The sequence below is a fragment of the Malaclemys terrapin genome, chromosome 2, assembly GCF_027887155.1.
Source record: "Malaclemys terrapin pileata isolate rMalTer1 chromosome 2, rMalTer1.hap1, whole genome shotgun sequence".
Lineage (NCBI taxonomy): Eukaryota > Metazoa > Chordata > Testudines > Emydidae > Malaclemys > Malaclemys terrapin.
This window is the reverse complement of record NC_071506.1, coordinates 227881483-227890965: the sequence shown is the minus strand read 5'-3', so window position 1 is coordinate 227890965 and position 9483 is coordinate 227881483.

Below are 9483 nucleotides of genomic sequence, written 5' to 3'. Positions count from 1 at the left end.
CTCCGCTTCTGCCTCCTCCGCGAGCACTTGCACCGCGAAACAGCTGTTTCGCGGGGCATGGAGGGAGGGGGAAGGAGGGGGAATGCAACACGCAGGGGGAAGAGGCGGGGCAGGGGCAGGGATTTAGGGAAGGGATCCAATAGGGGCAAGGAGGGGGCGGAGTTGGGGCAGGGACTTTAGGGAAGGGGTTGGAATGGGGGCGGTGCCAGGGGGGCGCGAGCACCCACCGATGCCAGAGAAAGTTGGCACCTATGTTTGGAGACATGCATTCTATTCTCAGCTCTCCCTTAGTCTCGCCATCAGCAATATGTGGATGATTATAGCTCTGTGACAAGGATGCTAAAAGGCTTAATTCTGTAGTGTTTGAAAAAGCTGTTGGAAGGTGCTATGTAACCAACGCTAATGTGGTGGGTCCCGCACTTTTCCTTGGTGTGGTGGATCAGGGCGGCACCCCTGCCCCTATTCTTGGGCTCCGCTAGTTCCCTGGAGGCAGGTGGGGGGAGAGAAGGTGAGTGGGGAAGGGACCCAGGTCCACCCTGGCCCTGCTGTATCACACATTCGCCACCCACCCAACACCATGGGGTTGGGCTACTTGGGACAAGAGGCAGTGCTGTCAAGACAGGCTGTCAACATTGCCGTGTTGGCTGTACCTGGAATTGGACGGGTTGCAGGGATAGGAACCATCTAATCACTCTTGCGTTCTTGTTTCTGTGCATCCACTGGTGCAGAGTGTGGTCTGTCACAAGGGTGAACCACCACCCCAATAAGTAGTATCAGAGAGTCTCCTTTTCGACAACGGCATACTAAAATACAGCTAAAATACAGAATCGGGTGCTCCTCCTCCCCCACCATCTGCAAGAGGATGGCCCCTAGCCCTACCTCTGAGGCATACATCTGTAGGATGAATTCCTTATCAAAGTCTGGGGCTATGAGCACTGGATGATTGCAAAAGGCCAACCTTAAGTCTGTGAATGCTTCTTCCACCGCATCAGTCCACTTTACTATATCTGAACCTGGAGCTTTTATCAGGTCCATCAGCGGCCATGCCCTCATGGTGAAGTGAGGGTTGAACCTGCGATAGTACCTCACTATCCCTAAAAATGCTCTGACTTGCTTTTTGCAGACTGGTCGGGGCCAACCCTGTATTGCCTCTACTTTGTTCCATTGGGTTTCACCAAGTCCATTCCTACTACAAGCCTGAGGTATCTGGCCTCAGACAGCCCTACCGCACACTTGGAAGGGTTGGCGGTGAGGCAGGCCTGTCTAAGGGCGTCTAGTACCACTTCTACTTTTCCTAAGTGCTTCTCCCAGTCAGGGTTATGGATGACTATGTCGTCTAAATAAGCAGCGGCATACTTGGCATGGGATCACAGAAATTTGTCCATTAGTCATTGGAATGTTGCAGTGGCCCCATGGAGTTCAAAAGGGAGAATGGTGTATTGGAGGAAGCCATCAGGTGTAGAGAAGGCGGTCTTCTCCTTGGCGTCCTCTCAGCCAAGGGGATTTGCCAATAGCCTTTGGTTAAGTCAAAGGTGGTCAAGTATCGGGCCTTGCCTAACTAGCTCAATGTGTGATATCAGGTAGACATTGAATTGGGATTTCGTTCAACTTCCAGAAGTTGTTACAAAATCTGAGGGTGTCATCCAGCAGTCGGAATTACAATACCTTCAGGCAGATATCAAGGACATGATGGAAAGGAGCCATGACTGGGACACGCTGCAGTGCAGGGTTAAAGAGAAGGAGCTGAGGAATGCTTAGGCAAATAGCCACTCCAGTGCTGCCCCCGCGACCTGCCATTTCTACAAACAGCTGGATGCAATACTGGGGGCGACCCCACCTCCATTCTGAAGACCACCATGGACACTTCAGAGCCCAGTTCAACAAGGCAGGAGGAGGAGGAAAGTGGGAGCGAGGGAGCTGAGGAGGAGGGAGACCTCCCGGCATCCCTAGATCAGAGGTGAAAGTAAGCTACTCCAGGGCTCCGGGGGCTATTTAAAAGGTTGGGGCGGTAGAAGCAGGGGAGTCCTGCGCCCTTTAAATAGCCCCCAGAGCTCTGGAGTAGCAGCAGCAGGGGGCTCCAGGGGTTATTTAAAGGGCCGGGGCTCCCGCTGCCTCTACGGCCCCAGCCCTTTAAATAGCCGCCAGAGTCCCGCCGCCACTCCAGCAGGCTCCAGCAGCTATTTAAAGGGCCCAGGGGAGGCAGGGGAGTCCTGGGCCCTTTAAATAGCCCCCGGAGCCCTGCTGCCGGAGCCCTGGGGTAGCAGCAGCAGCCGGGGGCTCCGGCAGCGGTTTAAAGGGCGCCCTTTAAATTCTCTGGGAATTTTGAAAATCCCCTTCCTGTTGCTCCAACACCTCCACCTGGCACTGCTCTGCTGAAGAGTCACTATGTGCCGGACTCGACGGTGCCTTCTGGGGCCCTGGAGTTGACAGCACCGACTCTTACTGTCTGGGAGCCAAGTCCTTCCTCGGGTGCAGTGAAGTGTCCCCTGGCAGTCCTGCAGCTCTCTGAGAAGGGTGCCTTCTCTCAGTCTTTTTATGCCACTCGTGGGGCACCAGGGAAGTAGAGCGGTGCTGGGCCGCTGCTCCCTGTTGCAGTGCCAGGGATTGCCGGTGCCGAGGGTATCTCGCAGTATAGTCCTTCCTCGGCCCCGAGTTGTGAACCGATGCCAGAGCGCTCTGCACTGAGGTGCTCAGGCCTCAGCCTTGGCTGTCTGAAGCCAATGGATGAAGAGCGGATTCCATGAGTCACTGCTTAAAATGGAAATCCCAATCCTTTTTCATTCTAGGTTTAAAAGCCCTGCAGATTTTGCAGTGCTCGGTCTGATGCGCCTCCCACAGACACCTCAGGCAAGAGTCGTGGGGGTCACGATTTGGCATGGGCTTGTGACATGCGCTGCCACACTTAAAGCCCTGGGCTCGCGGCATGCCCGGAGCCCAAGAAGGGGTGAGGGGATAGAGAAGATCCGACTCACAAACACCTATACTAACTATAAGTATACTAACAACTAACAACTACAAAACAAGAAACAAGAAGAACTAGTTTAGGTAACTATGCTAAGGAAGCACTTGCAAAGCAAGCGAGTCACAGTTCCAACGGCCGCCACGGACAGTAAGAGGGAACTGAAGGGGGGTCGGGTTGGCAGGGTCATATATTGAGCGCCATGAAGGCGCCACTCCAGGGGGCTCCCCTGTCGACCCGACGGGAGCTGCTAAGGGAAAAACTTTCTGATGACCATGCATGCAGCACGCACACACACACCTGATTGGAATCGACGTGAACAAGCACTTGAAGAAGAACCCATAAATCTTTTCCCAGGCTTCATCCAAGCGTCTCCAATAACCCCAAGCTCTCCTCATAACCTGAATGTTTCTGCTAACCTTGCAAATCATTGACAATGTTGACATCTAACTGTACAATGTTAGTCTCCAGAGTGAACACCCCTTGAGGTGAATGGAAGCAGCTCATATTTAAACTAATGGGTCAGATTCCTCCCTGCTGTATCTCTTGACATCTGTAAGACAGCATCCATTCATTCATTTTTTTAACACATAAGGGCTAGAAACTTAATATTTTTTAAAATTAAAGCTTAAATTCATTCTGCAGAAACTAACAAGGCCATCTGAAAAGCAGGGGAACAGTATCTTTCCCACCATATATGGTTTTAGTTTGATCCTTCCCTTAAAGCTATGGTGAGGATGGAAGATTTCTTGAAACTTGGTCAAAAGTCATTCAAAAGATTTACGAAGCTCAGCCTACCTGTTAATGGCCATGAGTAGACGTTCAGGTTTGTAACAATACCTGAAATCAAGAATGTTGTGTGTAATTTTCAGTTCCATGACAGAAAGCTCATCCAACTCTAATGAATATGTAATAAGAGTCCAAACGCCAGTCAGTAACTTCTAATTTAATGCTGTGAATATTACGAAGACGTTTGTTATAATAAGTCTAATTAACGGCTATGGGCGATGCAACAATTTCTTTACAGCAATGTGCTCTGTCTCTGTTCTGATTAAGGCTGATTCCTGAATTCCTATCTGAAAGGTTCAGATAGGAATTCTAGACTTTCTGCTAGGGCTGTTTTCTAGCCTATACCACCTAACCAAAATGTATGCCTTCACATTTAGTGGACGTAGCATCAGGATGTAGCTATCACATCAGGAGACCCTGCCCACTGAAGCATCATCTGTGGCGCACAGGTGGGCATTCAAGATTGGGTTCAGATTCATTGCATTTTGTCATTAACCTCAAGGCCTCACTGAGCTGTCCCACCATTAATTATAATGTCAAACACCTTGGTGTACATGGGCACATAGCTTGAAAAATCAGCAGCTGTGTGTGTGCATACAAAAAAGAAGTAAAAGGATTTTGTAGCTGTGTGTAGCTACGCATGCAGGCATTTGAAATTAGCATTGGCCTTGTTGAGTCTGAACTTCTGATGAGCTTAAACTTAACCCAGACTTGATGTCTCTGTCTGAACTTTTAATCAAAGCTCTGACCTGCGAACTACTCATGACACCCCCCTCCCCTTAAGTAGCCATCTCCCCTTTTCTCTTTCTTAATTTACATTTTTAACCTGTTTTATCCTGTAGAATCTTGATTGATTATGCATGACCATTATGATCTGTTAATCACTTTGTTTACTTCTGTGTATAAATATTGATGCTCACCTCTAATAAACTTGCCACACTTGCTCTGAAGCCTTTCAAGCTAAGGATAGTGTGAGCCCATTGATCAACGAATTGGTGTCTGGTCTCTGACAGATTGTGAGCCCCATACCAACTCCGCACGAACTCGGGTGCTGGAGAGGTGAGTGAGGACTTGCTTTTTTACCTAACAATTTGGGGTCTCGTCCGGGATTTCCTTCTGGTGCGGTGCCTCTGTCCAGTGGTCAGACCACTCATATACGAATTGGCAGGCGCCACGGGAGATTTCTCCCAGCCAATTCAATATTGAGGGGTCGTGTACTGGACAGCAGGGTAAACGCCAGTTGGAGGGCTCCTGTCAGACACCATGGGTCAAGGGACTAGCGTGCCTCTTGAGAGTCCGTTGGGGATTGTAAATAAGTTATGGAACGAAGGGAAACTCCCAGTACAGACAAGAATGTCTAGGAAGAAGTTGTACACACTGTGTGTAAGGAATTGGACTGGGTATACCGCAGTATTGGCCGACCCGGAGATGAGGTGGCCTTCGTATGGCTCTTTCGAATAGGCTGCCTTAAGAGGAGTAAGGAGCCAGATCGAAAAAGACCATCCGGGACAGTTATGTTACTGGTTTTGTTGGGACACAGCAGCAGAGCTGTAGAAATCTTTAAAAATTATGGCAGTCAGGTATTCTCCCGAGAGTGAACCCCCTCCATGTTATTTCGATGAAGGGTGTAAACCACGGCGTGTTTTGATTCATCAGTTGGTCCCCACTGCACCTGCCCCTATTCCTCCGCAGCGGGACTCTCTCCAGGGCGCAGAGGGGAATCTGCAGGACTCCAGATCGGAATCTCTGCAGAGGGATAAGGGGGAAATGGAAGGACACACCTCGGGAGAAGTAATTACTAGGCAAAAAAAATCAAGCAGATGCAGCAGGTTGCATACCCCTCCCCTGGGGACGCCCAGAGGGTTCGGTCGCATCCGCAGATACTTACACCAGGGACGAATACACCCCTGCACCACCAGCTCAGCCCGTTCCCCAGGCCTGGATCAGCTACGGGCAACAGCAGCAGCTGCACCAAACTCAGCCTCCTCAATGACGGTACCCCGGGGGCGAAGGCAAACAATGTGATGGTCTTATTTCCTTAATGTCTTTAGCCGGCTCCTTCCTCACTTTCTCCCCTCCCAGCAAAGAGCCTCGTCTAACCCTTTCAGTCCAAGGACTGCCTGTCTCCTTCCTCATTGATACTGGAGCTACTTTCTCTCTTTTAAATCATGCCCCCTCTCCCTGGCTATCCTCTGAGGTTAAAACTGCAACTGGGGTGGAGGGCAACCCACAGTCTCTGGGACTCCCTTTGCCTCTAAATGTTATTTATGCTGATAAATGTTTTTCTCACCGTTTTCTTTTTTCCCCAGCTTGTCCGATCCCTTTGATGGGCCGGGATTTACTCTGTAAGCTTGAGGCTACTTTAACCTGCACTCCTGAAGGGGTAGGATTATTGATGACAGTGTTAGGAGATTCGGCCCCAACTCAGGGTAATTGGGAAACCCCCCCATCTCTCTCCCCTGACCTCACTGACTTGCCTTTAACCCTCTGGGGAATTTCTTACACTGATGTTGGCCTGCTCCTTTCGGCAGAGCCAGTAAGGATTCAAGTGAAGCCCTCCTTAACCCCCCCGTCAGTCCCTCAATACCCCCTGTCGCTGGAAGCCCGGGAGGGCATCCGCCCCATTATCGAGGGATTCATTGCACAAAAGCTAGTCCGCCCTCAGCGCACTCCCTGTAACACCCCTATACTGCCTGTCAAAAAGCCTCCTAAAAAGGACGGAGACCCTATTCGTTGGCGCTTTGTACAGGATCTACGGGTTGTTAATCAGTATGTGATCCCTCTTTATGCAGTAGTTCCTGATCCAGCTACTATCATCAGCCAAATCCCCTGAGATGCTGAGTGGTTCACTGTTATTGACTTAAAATCAGCCTTTTTCAGCATTCCTGTGCACCCAGACTCTCAGTATCTCTTTGGCTTCACCTGGGAGGGACAAAGTTATGTCTGGCAACGACTTCCTCAAGGCTACAGAGACAGCCCGACGATTTTCAGCCAATGCCTCCGCCACGACTTGGAAGGCTTCATCAGTCCGCAGGGATCCACGTTAATCCTATACGTAGATGACATCCTATTAGGTAACCGCGAAGAAGCTGCCCTCCGCATCGATGGTAAGGCACTTTTATTATACCTACACACCAGAGGCCACAAGGTAGACCCTAACAAGATTCAGTGGGTCTCACAGAAGGTCCGATATCTGGGCTTCCTGTTAACCCCAGAGGGGAGACAAATGGACCCAGTCCACATAAAGACTATCCAAAACTGCCCTCTGCCAAACACCAAGAAACAACTTCGAGGTTTCTTAGGATTAATTGGCTTCTGTCGCCCCTGGTTGTGGTCCTGCGGGGAGTTAAGCAAACCGCTCCACCGACTCACTGCTAACCTTGCTCCTGACCCTTTGCAGTGGTCCCCGGACACAATCCAAGCCTTTCAGTTACTCAAGGACAGTGTGGCCTCCTCCATGTCTCTCTGCCCCCCCAATTACAGCAAACCCTTTCACCTTTTTGTCCACGAGAGGGGCGGAATTGCTAGTGGTGTCATTACCCAGCTGAGCGGGCCCCACCATTTCCTGCTTGCTTTTTACTCTCAGCAGATCGACCCTGTCGCTCAGGGAACCCCATCCTGCACCCGGACTCTGGCAGCAGCTGCCCTGCTGATCACAAAGGCAAAGAGCCTGACCCTGGGTCATTTTACCACGGTTTGGACCTCTCATGCCTTGTCAGCCCTTCTACGTAGGGGCACAACCCAAGTATTTTCGGCCCATCGTCAGCAACAGCTAGAGGCCGAACTCTTAAAAGACACTAACCTAATTTTTGAAAGGTGTGGGCCCCCTAATCCAGCTACCTTGCTTCCTGACCTGCCAGTCCTCCAGGATCAGCACGACTGTGTGGAAGTAGTTTATAGCATCTTACAGATAAGGGACAACCTGTTTGACGTGCCACTGGACAACCCTGATTGCATCCTCTTCTTGGACGGAAGCTCCTTCTATGTTGATGGCAAGCGTTTCACCGGTTATGCAGTCACCTCTGAATGGGACATTCAAGAGGCCGCCTCACTGCCAGGCAACTGGGGAGCCCAAGCCACCGAACTCTATGCCCTGGCCCGAGCTTGCCAGTTGGCCGCTGGTAAGACCGTTACCATTTTTACTGATAGCAAGTATGCTTTTGGAGTTGTGCATTGTCACATCCACCTCTGGAAGTTTTGAGGTTTCCAGACAGCTGCCGGTAAACCCATTCAGCACCTCCCCCTCATCCACAAGCTTTTGGACGCCCTCCAAGAACCCTCGGTCCTGGCTGTAGTTCACTGCCGGGCCCATACTAAAGATGATAGCCCCGTCACCCGTGGGAATGCCCTGGCTGATGCCTCCGCCAAGACGGCTGCCGTCTTACCCTTAGCCATGCCCACGTTGGCTATTGCAGCCTCCTCCTTTACTCCACCGCACCCCGTACCAGTACCCGCTGCTGAACTACAGTCGTGGGAGAGCCTCGGAGCCACTCTGGTCAAAGGGACCTGGCTTATGCCGGATGGCCGAGCCTGCCTCCCTCGCTCCACATACCCCGTGGCAGTTCGCTGGCACCATAATAAGGGGGGTCACTACAGCGCACACCCTTGTGGACACCATCGCTCGCTTTTGGTATGCTCCAGGTATTCAACCCTACTGCCTGTCAATAGTGAAAGCATGCAGCACATGTCAGCGTAATGGACCTGCTCCGCCTCTTAAAAAAATTAAGGGTGGAAGACCTCCGCCTGCTGCTCCATTTCAACATCTTCAAATTGACTTTGCAGATATGCCAAAGGCTTTTGGGAAAAAGCACCTCCTTGTTTTGGTTTGCCCTCTAACTTCCTGGGTCGAAGCTTTTCCTACTGCTAATTGTACTGCTGCCACAGTGGCGAAGATTCTCCTTAGAGACATTGTACCCCGTTTTGGCATCCCTCTCGTGCTTGACTCAGATCGCGGACCTCACTTTACTGGTCATGTCCTTGGCCGTTTAGAACAAGGACTGGGCATTTCACACTCCTTTCATACACCCTACCACCCCCAGTCTAGCGGGAAAGTTAAGCGTATGAATAGGAAGCTTAAGTTTACATTGGCTAAATACTGTCAGGAAACAGGGTTAAAGTGGCCTCAGGTACTTCCCTTGGTCCTGTTTCACCTTCGTACTCGCCCAACCTGTGTATTGGGATTATCCCCCTTTAAACTGCTCTATGGACACCCCCCTTTCAAAGGCGGGGCGCTACCACGTGCTGATGTTTCACTATTGGGAGGGGATCATATGACCGCGTGCCAGTTTCCCTCCCTACAGGCTCGCCTCCGTACCCTTTGGAAAGCCTCGCAGTTTTCCCAGACCGTGCCGCTGGAAGAACAGATCCACCCGTTCCAACCAGGGGACTTCGTCTGGGCCAAAAAGTTCGTTCGTGGCGACACCCTCCAGCCAAGGTTTACTGGACCCCACCAGGTTCTTTTAACAACCCAGACTGCAGTGTTCCTGGAAGGACGCAAATCCTGGATCCACCACTCCCATGTCAAGCTAGCCGTAGTGGACCACAGTGACGGACCAGCAGCTCTTGCCACCACTGAGGACACTGCCTCCGACCAGTGGACCAGCTTACCTCTTTCAGACATCAGACTTAAATTGACTCGGAAAAAATGAGAGGACCTTTTATTCTGACAACTGTATGTTTTTTATTATGCCTTTTTAGTTTATTTTCTGCTTATGAAGATAATGCTTTTATTAGAT